General features: G+C 44.9%; 2 pseudogenes; both read right to left on the reverse strand.

Moving 5' to 3' along the window:
- Positions 1-387: 387 nt before the first annotated feature.
- LOC139705484 (RNA exonuclease 5 pseudogene) lies at positions 388-2,688 on the reverse strand (annotated as a pseudogene).
- Positions 2,689-10,856: 8,168 nt separating this feature from the next.
- LOC139705486 (RNA exonuclease 5 pseudogene) lies at positions 10,857-13,157 on the reverse strand (annotated as a pseudogene).
- Positions 13,158-16,035: the final 2,878 nt, after the last annotated feature.

The following is a 16,035-nucleotide window of genomic DNA, read 5'->3' on the forward strand; positions in this document are numbered from 1 at the left end:
GATATCAAACACGTGTACATTTATTTTGGTTTAATAATAAGTTGTATTTATTTTGTTTCCCTTTTACTTTATTTTTAATCATATATATATATATATTTTTTTTTTTATTCAATTGGCACATAGTAATTGTACAGACTCATGGGGCACAGTGTGGCGTCTTTTTTTGTTTTAGTTTCCCGCTCCCCCACCCACCCTGTCTTAAGATGAGGAAGGCTTGAATTTTAGGCATTCATTGAAAGCTTGTGCATGCCATGTCAATGGATTAGACCCGTTAGCCGGCACACCAACTTCCCACACAAAGCCGTCCACTGAACCAAGAGGCCCAGCAGTCTCTGGAGAAGCTGCAGCCTGACCGTCTTCTCCACCATCGCCCAGGAAGGATGAGACTCACAAACCCATGCTTGGGCCGGTGCTTTCCTCTTCTTCATCTTTTATTCCCATGAGTCCCAGGCCAGAGAGAGATCCATGAGGGCTAGCGGTTCCTGGCAGGAGGATGACACAAAGGGTACCCGGGCTCAGGCTTCGGTAGAGCCTTCCAATCTTGCGGCTCCAACGCCGGGCTGCACTCTTTGCGTTTTCCGCCTTTAAGTTCTGCAGGGTCTCCCGCTCTGAGGGAGGAGGTCTAACTGTCAGTCCTGCGGGCCTTCTTGATTCAGGTGGTGAGCTCCTAAGCCACGCGTGGAGGTGCCTGGGCGTTAGGGCCTGCCTGCCTTTCAGCTTCCAGTCCTTGCCTGTGAGGACATGGAGGGCCCTCTGGGCATTGCCAAAAGTTTTGAATTGCAGGAAACAGTATTTTTCCTGTCTTCCGCTTTTAGCATCTGGAGGCACCATCACAGCTTCCAGGCCACCAAAGAGGTTCGGTAGTTCCTGAGAATGTCCTAAGAAATCTTTACTAACTCCAGACAGATAAATAGTGGCTCGGTTCTCAGAATCTCGTTCCAGCTCCTTAACAAGTGTGTCACAATCCAGAGTGAGTTCTGTCACAGGTCTCTGTACCTTTATGTACACACCTTCCACCAGAACGCCATTCAAGGACTCGATGGCCAGCTGGGCAGCTTCCAGGACTTCATACTCTATAGAGAGATGAGGCTGATGCGTTTCCAGAACAGCAGTCATTGCACGAACTGGGCCAAAGCTCCTAAACAGCCTCTTCAGAGCACTTAGTTTACAATCTTTGCTCAAGGGCCCAGCATAGATAGTTGACATCTCTGTCCACTTGATCCGCATCCTTTTGTTCACTTCCTCAGTGAGGAGAGGTGAAAAGGGCTCAAAAGAGAACCGAATAATGCTGAAGGGGTACAGGCGGACTTGCCTTCGGGCCTGCTCAAAGACCTCTCTGTTGGAAAGGCACTTAATAGTTTCACAATCTTCAGGAGAAGGCAGTTCAATATCATCTGTCTCTCGGGTTACAAAAAGGAGCTTCTGATGCGCCGAATCGAAACAAGTTAAAGCACCTCTGTAGGGGTACTGGAACTTTTCTCTGACATTTCTTGGGTCTTGGGCTCTCCATAGCACCTCCAGATTGAGTTCTGCAATCTTCCTTGGGCCATACTTGAGGAAATATTGAGCCAATTCAAGGGTCGCGGTGGCGTCCTCTGTGGGATCATGACCGTCCCTTTCCGAACGTTGAATGTCCCTGCCCAAAATAGCTTTGGCTAAGAACTTTAGCTTGAATCTTCTGCCCCGCTCCCTGGCGTAAAGCAATGAGGTGTCGATAACATACGGATGGATCATGTTCAGTGCTCGGAGATCGACGTCTAAGGAATGACCTACCAACACCGCATCAGGAGGAAGCAGTGCTTTCAACCGCCTCTGAACGTCTTTCAGTTTCGTCGTCACCGGCTTAAGCATCTCCTCCGTGATCCCTGAATAGCAGGTGGCGTAGTCTACAATCTCCTCATCGGGTTTCACCAACTCATCCATAAGACAGGAGCCCCCTTCGGCAACCAGTGAGATGCGTGTTAGTTCTCTCCCCTTGGACGTGATGCACATTTCTCCGTCCAGCCCAAAGAGAGGGCTGTTCTCTGTGACAGACGCATTACATCCGGTCGTTACAAAGTCCTCACAGTCGGGAGAACCTTGTAACGGAAAGTCAAATGTTCTCATCTCCTCCTCTGTCAGAAGGCATCGCAGCACGCCCACCTTCTGAGAGCCATACTTCTGAATGACGGGGTCATTCTGCAGGTCGACCTCGGGCTTTGTACTGGCGGACGGTAAAGATCCTCCCATGGTCTTAGGCAGATATCCAGCCCTTTGATTTGGTAGCCCGATAACATCAGCTAGAAAAGTAGATGATGGAGGAGGCAAGCGGAATTTGTGTCTGAAGGCTTTTCGGAGAAATCCAAACTCCAAATAGAACCTGTAGAAGTGGAGTTGACTCATCCCTTGAAGGATGACAACCACTGTTCTGCTCAGGTGCTTTCCATAAAGAAGCTGGCACCACCTGGGTCTCTCAATAACCGGTTGAGCCAGAACTGCATACTTGAGCAGCTCACATAGCTGCTCGTGGGTTATTTCACAGTTTTCAGCCATTACGATGCCAGACAACCGGGCTCTCTTGGGCTCGGGCTGCCTGTCCACGAGATCCGAACCGGGGGGTATCCTTACCTCGGGCGTCCCCATCAGCCAGTCGGGGACCCGTCTCCTCTGGCTGTTCAGCCTCCCGGTCTTCTCCTTCTCTGGCTCCATGATCCTGTACTAGAGTCCTTGTTGCGGAACGCTGTCCTTGGTGTAGAAAGCTGTCCCTGGCGTAGAAAGCTGTCCTTGCCTTGATGCCAATCCAGCAAGAGAAAACGGTCTTGAGAAGGAAAAAGGGTGGTTTCTTGCTTGGCTAGCAAAGGAGAAACAATGATTCTCACGTCAGCAGGAGTAGGGGGTTTTTATACAGGGGGTTTTCATAGGCGATTCAGAGAAAGTGAGATTAGGGTGGAGAGAGCAGGTAGGAAAAGATTAGGGAAAAGAGCCCAGAGGAGGAGATCAGGGAGGGGGAAAAGAACGGGGAGGAGAAGTTTAGGGAAAAGAAAATCAGAAGATCAGGGAGGAGAAGGGTAGGGGAAAGAAAACCAGGAGGAGAAGGTTAGGGCAAAGAAGATCAGGGAGGAGAAGGTTGGGGAAAAGAGAAACAAACATGTAAGTTTCAAAGCGACAAGGGATGTAGTCAAAGCATCCAGTGAACCCCTGTTGCAACTTCAGTAAAATCTCCCCTTTGTATTCCAGCGTATTGCCTCTGGGGGACCTTTACAGTGGATTACCTTCCAGTAGTTTCATTACCCAGATTCGTTAAGTTCCAGGGGACAGGACCGTGCCCTGTGTTTCATATTTTCTCAGAATTGTGCTGTATAAGTAGCAAAGACTTGAAAAGGGGGGGAAAAAAAAGTGTAAAGACAAAAATAGCTAAAGGTCTTCAGTGTTTCTGTACCCCTACAATCATGAGTTCCCCAACATTACTGTAAAATACAGGGAGCAGATAAAATTAAGCTAAGTTTGCTAATATGTGCTTGAGGCCTATGTAGGTAAAATGACTACTAAAATAAAAAAGAGGATGACAGCCCAGCGGCTCTGGAGACTGAGACAGGAGGATCGTGAGTTCAAAGCCTGCCTCAGCAACTTAGAGAGGCACTAAGCAACTCTGTGAGACCCTGTCTCAAAATAAAATATATATATATATAAAATACAAAATATGGCTGGGGATGTGACTTAGTGGTTGAGTGCCCCTGTGTTCAATTCGGTGTACAAAAAAACAAAACAAACAAACAAACAAAAAGCATCACCGTACAAGAACCCAGGTCTTTCCTCCCAAAGTCTAGTTTAGTTTCTCTTTCATCAGAACACATTAAGGGGTACTTGGCCATTTGCCCCGTAGTGTGAATGGGTTCATTGATCTTATTGGGTTGTTTTCAGTGTGGCATCTTAATACTTGTGTTCCAAGCGTAATGATCAGATCAGGGTAATTGGCATATATGTCACTCACACATGCATCACTCCTTTGTATTGGGAACGTTCAAAACCCTATCAAGTTTCCCCCTTCCAGTACTGAGGATTGCATCCAGGGCCTTGTACATACTCAGCAATTATTCTACCACTGAGATACACCCCCAATCAGGTATTTTGAAATATTTAATATTGTTGTCAATCACAGCTATCCTACCATGCTGTGGAATACTAATAGTAAGTCATTTCTCTTATCCAAGGGCACCCCCCATACCTATTAACCATCCTCTTGCCATGTCCCCTCCCCTACACCCATTCCGGGCTCTGGTAACCACTATTCTCTGTATTCTATCAATTTTATTTTATTTTAATTATTAAATTTTTTTTAATATATGACAGCACAATTCACTACTATTCATATTATACGTACGGAGCACAGTTTCACATCTCTGGTGGTAGATAAAGTATATTCACACCAACTCATGTTTTCATACGTGTACTTTGGGTAACGATGGCCATCACATTCCACCATCATTTCTAACCCCCTGCCCCCTCCCTTCCCTTCTCACTCCTCTCTCCCCTATCTAGAGTTCATCTCTTCCTCCCATGCTCCCCATCCCAGAGAAAACTCTTGGCATTCGTTTGTTTGGGATGGGCTGACTTCACTTAGCACCATCTCCTCCATCTCGGTCCATTTACCTGCAAAAGCCATGACGGTATTCTCTTTTTATTGCTGAGTAACATTCCCTTGTGTATATAAACAGACTGGTAGACCAATGGTACAGAATAGAGGTCACGGAGACTAACCCACTAAATTACCATTATCTTCTATCAGACAAAGGTGCCCAAAACATACTTTGGAGAAAAGATAGCCGCTTCAACAAACGGTGCTGGGAAAACTGGAAATCCATAGGCAACAAAATGAAATTAAAACCCCAGTCTCTCACCATGCACAAAACTCAATCCAGAGTGGAACTAGGACCTAGGAATTAAACCAGAGACCTTGGGTCTAACAGAAGAAAAAGTAGGCCCTAATCTTCATCATGTGAGATTAGGCCCCAAATTCCTTAAAAGACTGCTATAGTGCAAGAAATAAAATCAAGAATCAATAAATCAGATGGATTCCAACTAAAAAGCTTCTTTGCAGCAAAAGAAACAATAAGTGAGGTGAACAGAGAGCCTACAGAATAGGAGAAAATTTTTACCACACACAAATCAGATAGAGCACTCATCTATATAAATATGTGTGTGTGTGTATATATATATATATATATATATATATATATATAAATGTATATAAAGGACTCAGAACTCTTAATACCGAAAAAACAAATAACCCAGTGAATAAAGGGGCCAAAGAACTGAACAGACGTTTCTCAGAAAACGATATACAATCAATCCACAAATATATGAAAAAATGTTCAGCATCTCTGGCAATTAGAGAAATGCAAATAAAAAAATCACTCTAAGATTTCATCTCACTCCAGTAAAAATGGCAGCTGTTAAGGATACAAACCACAATAAGTTTTCACAAGGAAGTGGGGGGGAAACGCACCTTCACGCATTGCTGGTGGGACTGAAAATTGGTGCAGCCAACATGGAAAGCAGTATGGAGATTCCTTGGAAAACTCATAATGGAACCACCATTGGATCCAGGTATCCCACTCCTCGGTTTATACCCAAAGGACTCAGAAGTAGCATACTACAACGATGCAGCTACATCAATGTTTACAGCAGCACAATTCACAATAGCTAAATTGTGGAACCAACCTAGATATACCCTTCATTAGATGAATGGATGAAGAAAATGTGGCATATATACACAATGGAATATCACTCAGCATTAAAGGAGAAGAAAAAATCATGGCATTTGCAAGTAAATGGATGAAGTTGGAGAATAAAATGCTGAGTGAAGTAAGCCGACCCTAAAAATCCAAATGCCGAATGTATTGTCTGATACAGGGATGATGATTTATAATGGGGACGGGGTGGGGGGAGCATGGGAAAAATACATGACCTTTCGCTAGGGAAAAGGGGAGAGAGGAGAAGGGAGGTTTTATGCTCGAATTCTGGACCCCCAAAAGGTCACCAGAGACCAAGATCCATGTAAGCAGCAAAGAGGTGTCTATTGCGAGCTAGCTGGGTCCTCTGCGTGCACACAGCAACTGGTGACGCTGAGAGGCCCCGAGCCCAGGGTTTGCAGCAGTTTTATACATTCTTTGGAGAAGGCAGGGACCCCCACAAACATCATAGCATCTCTTGGCAAATCATCACACATTGCGGGAAAATCAAAGAACAACTCTAAAACATGATTAGCACATTCACTGGCGGGAACAAGTTGGGTAGTGATGATTGGTTACTACAAGAGGGGGATTCATTTGAACTGATTGGTTTACGCCAAGAGGGGTGTTCTTGATGAACTACATGGTTTCCCAACACCATAAACTACTGGGAGGGTCATCTGGCATCCCAGGTATTTCCCTGTCTCATGCTGATTGGTGGCTGCTAGCGGGTTGCTATGGGTCCCCACCTAGCCTGACTGAGTCAGGGACACCTGGCCCAGCAGATCTCTCCTGTTATTTGTAGATAAACCACTTAGAAGGGTGGGAATGTGCCCAGGAGTGCTCTGTGGGTCTTTCCAAGGACAAAGGTCATGTCCCTTCCTTGGGCGGGCTTTGCTCTGAGGTAGAAGCTGGTTTTTCAGAGGGGCATGGAGGTAGGAAAGATGGTGGAAAGAGACAGACATCCTTACCCTAAGTGCATGTATGAAAACACAAATGGTGTGACTCTACTTTGCATACAACCAGAGACATGAAAAATGGTGCTCTATTTGTGTAATATGAATTGAATTGCATCCTGCTGTCATATATAACAAGTCAGAATAGATAAAAATTTAAAAATGCATCATAAAGTAAGCGAAATATAGAAAAAATTATGACACATTTTATAACGGAATATTGTGTGACTGCTAAGAAGAATGAGAAAAACTATATGTCCACTGAGGTAAGACAATCTCTAAGATATCAGGTGACAAGAACCAAGGGCAGAAGGGTGTACACAGTGCTATTAATTGAAAATGAGGGGATGTATGTATGCAGAGATGTACTTATAGACGCAATATAGATGCAATGAACATTTCTGGAACTGGTACCATCGTTATGGCTTCTGTGAAAGTGAGGAAGTGATGGAAGGAGACCTTTTTTTTTTTTTTTTTTTTTTCTTAACCTTATATGCATCCCGTTTAAATATTTATCATGTACACTTATAACATTAAAACGTAAGGATGAAAAGCAGTAAAACCAAAACAGAGAAGCGCATTTGAATCAGGCTTTACAAGAAAAATAGCATAGATCTCTTTTTGGCTCATGCTTCCAGTCCAGCTAGGTCCAGAGATGCAGGAAGCTCCTTGATGGAGTAAGCCACTGAGCAGATGACTCGCCTGAAAGTGGCTGTGTTTTGCAAATACTTATCTGCCAGCACTGCTTTTTTGCAAGGGAGTCCTTGGGCTGGTTCTGAGCCTCTAACTGGACCTTCAGGACAGACACAGGCAGGATCTGGGCAGTGTCATGGAAGCAAGGGGCATAGGAGGAGTCATGAATGTGGATACCGCCCAGAGCCAGGGACCTCGCTAGATATGGAGGCAAGCTAGGCAGAAAGCGGGTGGCAGGAAGCTCTGAAAAAATTAGTTGAGGTAGGCGCAGTGTTCTAAGTGATTTTTCCTCTGGTGTTTGGAGACATGTTAAAGTGCCTTAGAAAAGTCTACTCATTTGAAAGAGGACATCCTTGTTCCAGTTTTTAGAGGGAATGCTTTCAATTTTTCTCTGTTTAGGATGGTGCTGACCTTGGGGTTTGCATAGATAGCTTCCATGAGGTTGAGGTGTGTTCCTTCTATTCCTAGTTTTTCTAGTGTTTTGAACATGAAGGGTGCTGTATTTGTCAAATGCTTTTTCTGCCTCTATTGAGATGATCATATTATTCTTGTTTTTAAGTATATTGATGTGATGAATTATGTTTATTGATTTCTGTATGTGAACCCCACTTGATTTGTGGCACACTATCTTTTTAATATGTTTTTGTATGCTATTTTCCGGAATTGTATTGAGAATTTTCGTATCGATGTTCATCGTGGATATTGGTATGAAGTTTTCTTTCCTTGATGTGTGCTTGTGTGGTTTCGGCGTCAGGGTGATATCAGCTTCACAGAATGAGATTGCAAGGGTTCTCTCCTTTTCATATTCCACGAAACGTTTTGAGCAGTATTGGTGTTAATTCTCCTTGGAAGGTCTCATAGAACTCGGCTGAGAATCGATCTGGTCCTGGACTTTCCTTGATTGGTAGACCTTAGGTATTCCCACCACAAAAATCTAACAAAGAAAAGAAAATGTTAACTATTCTGAAGTGATAGATATGTTAGATGATTTGAGCTATCATTTCACAGCATTTACATATAGCAAAATATCATGTTATGCAACTTAAGTGTAACTGACCACATGTATTTTGTCAATAAATTTTGTCCAAAAAAAAAAGGGCAGTGACTATGGATTTCTTTCTTGAATGAGTAGAATTGTCTTTTTTAAAAAAAATCGTTAAAATCTGTTTTAATTAGTTATACATGACAGTAGGATGCATTTTGATATATCATAAATAAATAGGGTATAATTTCTCATTTTTCTTCTTGTACACATTGTCAGATCACATCGGTCATACAGTCATATGTGTATGTGAGGTAATAATGTCTGTTTCATTCTACTATTCTTCCTATCTCCATATCCCTCCCCTCCCTTCACTCTCTTCTACCTAATCTAAAGTAACTTTATTCTTCCCTAGCACCTTGGCCCTGATTGTGAATTAACATCCATATCAGAGAAGGCATTTGGCCTTTGGTTCTAAGGGATTTGGCTTATTTCACTTATCATGATATTCTCCAACTCCGTCCATTTACCCGGAAATACCATAATTCCCTTCTTCTTTAAAACTGAGTGATATTCCATCAAATATTACATACCACATTTTCTTTATCCAACCTAGGTTGGTTCCATAGTTTAGCTATGGTGAATTGAGCTTCTATAAATAAACCTTGGGCCTCCCAGGAATATCATAAGGCTGGTCTATTGCCCCCAGGGTTAGCATTTACCAAGAACTGGATACACAATGGGGATGAGTCATCTCATAGCTGGTCTTAACAAGACAGGGCCATACACAATGGGGGTGAGTCATCACTGGTGTTGCAAGAAGGCAGCTTAACCAGCTTTTCCAGGTTCGCACAAGAGCGTGGAGAATTTCCTTGGGGGGAGGGGTGACAATATGGCATAGGCCGCTCCCCTTCCCGACTTTTTCTACCGCGTGATCCAGGACAGGAGCACTTGGTGTGGGACCCAGAGGACCAGGCCAGGCATCAAAAGGGTCCAGGAGGCCATTGTCAGAGTGAGGCTTTAAGCCTTTCTCCTCCTGGGCAGTGAGAGGACTGACTCGCTGTGACCCAAGTCGCTCCTCAACAATGGCTTCCCAATACTGGTCCTCATACTTAGTGTGAGATTGCCCCATCTTTTCGGGGAGACCCCTACCTCGAAACCCTATTGGCTTGGCTAGGCGATACTCTCACTTTTGGTGAACCGACTTCTTAATGCCCCACGTTGGGTGCCAGATGTGTGTGTGGGGGGGTTAGCCCCACCCCACCCCACCCGCTTCCCTCCTGACCTGCGGGAGAGATTGGGAGAGCACGCCCCGACCATGAGGAACCAAGAAAGGAAGGGCCCACTGACGACCCCCCCCCCCCAGCACCCAGCCCTTCCCCAAGGGAGGACAATCAGACAAGCCAGGGAGACCAGTCAAAGCAGGATCTCAGTTTATTGAGAAAACACACACACAGCTAATACAAGGCACAGGAGCCAATCAGGATAATGGTCAGCAAGGTGGGGAGAGTTCACGTGTTCACCCATCTCAGGGGCCCTAATGGGAGACCCGAGCTGTCCAGAGGGTGGAAGGGTTCTGAGCCTGTCCTAGAGGTCATCTGGTTTTTTCTCACAACCCAGGCAACGCCCTCTGGCCGGTCCCCAGGCGCTTTCTTAGCCACAGGTGGCCCCAGGACCCGGAAGCGGGCAGCAAGTTCGGTTTCCTCCTTTCTGATGCAACATGCCCCACATGTTATATAGTGCCCTAAGTCTGTGTTTCCTTTTTCTTGCCATCATTGTCAGAAATTCAGGGAGGTCGATTTTACCATTACCACCAGCAGCTACTCCCTTAATCGCGTCCTGAAAGTCCTGAAACTCGACTTCTGTGGGATTCCACCCAAGAGACCATGTCATTACACTTCCCGATTCCTTTGTTAGTATAGTACAGTTCCATCCCCTTTCCAGTCAAATAGTGGGAAAGCTTCTTTGAATTCTGCAATCTGCCCTTCAGTCAGTTGGTCAGCCACGCTGCAAGCCTTACCAGTTTCTGAGACTCAACCACATAACCACTGGGCTCATTCGCTCCACTCAGATCCCATCACATTTCTAAAGTGTCACATAGCATGAATGGAATTTTAAACGTCTGAAGATATCAAACACGTGTACATTTATTTTGGTTTAATAATAAGTTGTATTTATTTTGTTTCCCTTTTACTTTATTTTTAATCATATATATATATATATATTTTTTTTTATTCAATTGGCACATAGTAATTGTACAGACTCATGGGGCACAGTGTGGCGTCTTTTTTTGTTTTAGTTTCCCGCTCCCCCACCCACCCTGTCTTAAGATGAGGAAGGCTTGAATTTTAGGCATTCATTGAAAGCTTGTGCATGCCATGTCAATGGATTAGACCCGTTAGCCGGCACACCAACTTCCCACACAAAGCCGTCCACTGAACCAAGAGGCCCAGCAGTCTCTGGAGAAGCTGCAGCCTGACCGTCTTCTCCACCATCGCCCAGGAAGGATGAGACTCACAAACCCATGCTTGGGCCGGTGCTTTCCTCTTCTTCATCTTTTATTCCCATGAGTCCCAGGCCAGAGAGAGATCCATGAGGGCTAGCGGTTCCTGGCAGGAGGATGACACAAAGGGTACCCGGGCTCAGGCTTCGGTAGAGCCTTCCAATCTTGCGGCTCCAACGCCGGGCTGCACTCTTTGCGTTTTCCGCCTTTAAGTTCTGCAGGGTCTCCCGCTCTGAGGGAGGAGGTCTAACTGTCAGACCTGCGGGCCTTCTTGATTCAGGTGGTGAGCTCCTAAGCCACGCGTGGAGGTGCCTGGGCGTTAGGGCCTGCCTGCCTTTCAGCTTCCAGTCCTTGCCTGTGAGGACATGGAGGGCCCTCTGGGCATTGCCAAAAGTTTTGAATTGCAGGAAACAGTATTTTTCCTGTCTTCCGCTTTTAGCATCTGGAGGCACCATCACAGCTTCCAGGCCACCAAAGAGGTTCGGTAGTTCCTGAGAATGTCCTAAGAAATCTTTACTAACTCCAGACAGATAAATAGTGGCTCGGTTCTCAGAATCTCGTTCCAGCTCCTTAACAAGTGTGTCACAATCCAGAGTGAGTTCTGTCACAGGTCTCTGTACCTTTATGTACACACCTTCCACCAGAACGCCATTCAAGGACTCGATGGCCAGCTGGGCAGCTTCCAGGACTTCATACTCTATAGAGAGATGAGGCTGATGCGTTTCCAGAACAGCAGTCATTGCACGAACTGGGCCAAAGCTCCTAAACAGCCTCTTCAGAGCACTTAGTTTACAATCTTTGCTCAAGGGCCCAGCATAGATAGTTGACATCTCTGTCCACTTGATCCGCATCCTTTTGTTCACTTCCTCAGTGAGGAGAGGTGAAAAGGGCTCAAAAGAGAACCGAATAATGCTGAAGGGGTACAGGCGGACTTGCCTTCGGGCCTGCTCAAAGACCTCTCTGTTGGAAAGGCACTTAATAGTTTCACAATCTTCAGGAGAAGGCAGTTCAATATCATCTGTCTCTCGGGTTACAAAAAGGAGCTTCTGATGCGCCGAATCGAAACAAGTTAAAGCACCTCTGTAGGGGTACTGGAACTTTTCTCTGACATTTCTTGGGTCTTGGGCTCTCCATAGCACCTCCAGATTGAGTTCTGCAATCTTCCTTGGGCCATACTTGAGGAAATATTGAGCCAATTCAAGGGTCGCGGTAGCGTCCTCTGTGGGATCATGACCGTCCCTTTCCGAACGTTGAATGTCCCTGCCCAAAATAGCTTTGGCTAAGAACTTTAGCTTGAATCTTCTGCCCCGCTCCCTGGCGTAAAGCAATGAGGTGTCGATAACATACGGATGGATCATGTTCAGTGCTCGGAGATCGACGTCTAAGGAATGACCTACCAACACCGCATCAGGAGGAAGCAGTGCTTTCAACCGCCTCTGAACGTCTTTCAGTTTCGTCGTCACCGGCTTAAGCATCTCCTCCGTGATCCCTGAATAGCAGGTGGCGTAGTCTACAATCTCCTCATCGGGTTTCACCAACTCATCCATAAGACAGGAGCCCCCTTCGGCAACCAGTGAGATGCGTGTTAGTTCTCTCCCCTTGGACGTGATGCACATTTCTCCGTCCAGCCCAAAGAGAGGGCTGTTCTCTGTGACAGACGCATTACATCCGGTCGTTACAAAGTCCTCACAGTCGGGAGAACCTTGTAACGGAAAGTCAAATGTTCTCATCTCCTCCTCTGTCAGAAGGCATCGCAGCACGCCCACCTTCTGAGAGCCATACTTCTGAATGACGGGGTCATTCTGCAGGTCGACCTCGGGCTTTGTACTGGCGGACGGTAAAGATCCTCCCATGGTCTTAGGCAGATATCCAGCCCTTTGATTTGGTAGCCCGATAACATCAGCTAGAAAAGTAGATGATGGAGGAGGCAAGCGGAATTTGTGTCTGAAGGCTTTTCGGAGAAATCCAAACTCCAAATAGAACCTGTAGAAGTGGAGTTGACTCATCCCTTGAAGGATGACAACCACTGTTCTGCTCAGGTGCTTTCCATAAAGAAGCTGGCACCACCTGGGTCTCTCAATAACCGGTTGAGCCAGAACTGCATACTTGAGCAGCTCACATAGCTGCTCGTGGGTTATTTCACAGTTTTCAGCCATTACGATGCCAGACAACCGGGCTCTCTTGGGCTCGGGCTGCCTGTCCACGAGATCCGAACCGGGGGGTATCCTTACCTCGGGCGTCCCCATCAGCCAGTCGGGGACCCGTCTCCTCTGGCTGTTCAGCCTCCCGGTCTTCTCCTTCTCTGGCTCCATGATCCTGTACTAGAGTCCTTGTTGCGGAACGCTGTCCTTGGTGTAGAAAGCTGTCCCTGGCGTAGAAAGCTGTCCTTGCCTTGATGCCAATCCAGCAAGAGAAAACGGTCTTGAGAAGGAAAAAGGGTGGTTTCTTGCTTGGCTAGCAAAGGAGAAACAATGATTCTCACGTCAGCAGGAGTAGGGGGTTTTTATACAGGGGGTTTTCATAGGCGATTCAGAGAAAGTGAGATTAGGGTGGAGAGAGCAGGTAGGAAAAGATTAGGGAAAAGAGCCCAGAGGAGGAGATCAGGGAGGGGGAAAAGAACGGGGAGGAGAAGTTTAGGGAAAAGAAAATCAGAAGATCAGGGAGGAGAAGGGTAGGGGAAAGAAAACCAGGAGGAGAAGGTTAGGGCAAAGAAGATCAGGGAGGAGAAGGTTGGGGAAAAGAGAAACAAACATGTAAGTTTCAAAGCGACAAGGGATGTAGTCAAAGCATCCAGTGAACCCCTGTTGCAACTTCAGTAAAATCTCCCCTTTGTATTCCAGCGTATTGCCTCTGGGGGACCTTTACAGTGGATTACCTTCCAGTAGTTTCATTACCCAGATTCGTTAAGTTCCAGGGGACAGGACCGTGCCCTGTGTTTCATATTTTCTCAGAATTGTGCTGTATAAGTAGCAAAGACTTGAAAAGGGGGGGAAAAAAAAGTGTAAAGACAAAAATAGCTAAAGGTCTTCAGTGTTTCTGTACCCCTACAATCATGAGTTCCCCAACATTACTGTAAAATACAGGGAGCAGATAAAATTAAGCTAAGTTTGCTAATATGTGCTTGAGGCCTATGTAGGTAAAATGACTACTAAAATAAAAAAGAGGATGACAGCCCAGCGGCTCTGGAGACTGAGACAGGAGGATCGTGAGTTCAAAGCCTGCCTCAGCAACTTAGAGAGGCACTAAGCAACTCTGTGAGACCCTGTCTCAAAATAAAATATATATATATATAAAATACAAAATATGGCTGGGGATGTGACTTAGTGGTTGAGTGCCCCTGTGTTCAATTCGGTGTACAAAAAAACAAAACAAACAAACAAACAAAAAGCATCACCGTACAAGAACCCAGGTCTTTCCTCCCAAAGTCTAGTTTAGTTTCTCTTTCATCAGAACACATTAAGGGGTACTTGGCCATTTGCCCCGTAGTGTGAATGGGTTCATTGATCTTATTGGGTTGTTTTCAGTGTGGCATCTTAATACTTGTGTTCCAAGCGTAATGATCAGATCAGGGTAATTGGCATATATGTCACTCACACATGCATCACTCCTTTGTATTGGGAACGTTCAAAACCCTATCAAGTTTCCCCCTTCCAGTACTGAGGATTGCATCCAGGGCCTTGTACATACTCAGCAATTATTCTACCACTGAGATACACCCCCAATCAGGTATTTTGAAATATTTAATATTGTTGTCAATCACAGCTATCCTACCATGCTGTGGAATACTAATAGTAAGTCATTTCTCTTATCCAAGGGCACCCCCCATACCTATTAACCATCCTCTTGCCATGTCCCCTCCCCTACACCCATTCCGGGCTCTGGTAACCACTATTCTCTGTATTCTATCAATTTTATTTTATTTTAATTATTAAATTTTTTTTAATATATGACAGCACAATTCACTACTATTCATATTATACGTACGGAGCACAGTTTCACATCTCTGGTGGTAGATAAAGTATATTCACACCAACTCATGTTTTCATACGTGTACTTTGGGTAACGATGGCCATCACATTCCACCATCATTTCTAACCCCCTGCCCCCTCCCTTCCCTTCTCACTCCTCTCTCCCCTATCTAGAGTTCATCTCTTCCTCCCATGCTCCCCATCCCAGAGAAAACTCTTGGCATTCGTTTGTTTGGGATGGGCTGACTTCACTTAGCACCATCTCCTCCATCTCGGTCCATTTACCTGCAAAAGCCATGACGGTATTCTCTTTTTATTGCTGAGTAACATTCCCTTGTGTATATAAACAGACTGGTAGACCAATGGTACAGAATAGAGGTCACGGAGACTAACCCACTAAATTACCATTATCTTCTATCAGACAAAGGTGCCCAAAACATACTTTGGAGAAAAGATAGCCTCTTCAACAAACGGTGCTGGGAAAACTGGAAATCCATAGGCAACAAAATGAAATTAAAACCCCAGTCTCTCACCATGCACAAAACTCAATCCAGAGTGGAACTAGGACCTAGGAATTAAACCAGAGACCTTGGGTCTAACAGAAGAAAAAGTAGGCCCTAATCTTCATCATGTGAGATTAGGCCCCAAATTCCTTAAAAGACTGCTATAGTGCAAGAAATAAAATCAAGAATCAATAAATCAGATGGATTCCAACTAAAAAGCTTCTTTGCAGCAAAAGAAACAATAAGTGAGGTGAACAGAGAGCCTACAGAATAGGAGAAAATTTTTACCACACACAAATCAGATAGAGCACTCATCTATATAAATATGTGTGTGTGTGTATATATATATATATATATATATATATATATATATATATATATATATATATATATATATATAATGTATATAAAGGACTCAGAACTCTTAATACCGAAAAAACAAATAACCCAGTGAATAAAGGGGCCAAAGAACTGAACAGACGTTTCTCAGAAAACGATATACAATCAATCCACAAATATATGAAAAAATGTTCAGCATCTCTGGCAATTAGAGAAATGCAAATAAAAAAAATCACTCTAAGATTTCATCTCACTCCAGTAAAAATGGCAGCTGTTAAGGATACAAACCACAATAAGTTTTCACAAGGAAGTGGGGGGGAAACGCACCTTCACGCATTGCTGGTGGGACTGAAAATTGGTGCAGCCAACATGGAAAGCAG

This window comes from Marmota flaviventris, chromosome 4 (genome assembly GCF_047511675.1).
Source record: "Marmota flaviventris isolate mMarFla1 chromosome 4, mMarFla1.hap1, whole genome shotgun sequence".
Lineage (NCBI taxonomy): Eukaryota > Metazoa > Chordata > Mammalia > Rodentia > Sciuridae > Marmota > Marmota flaviventris.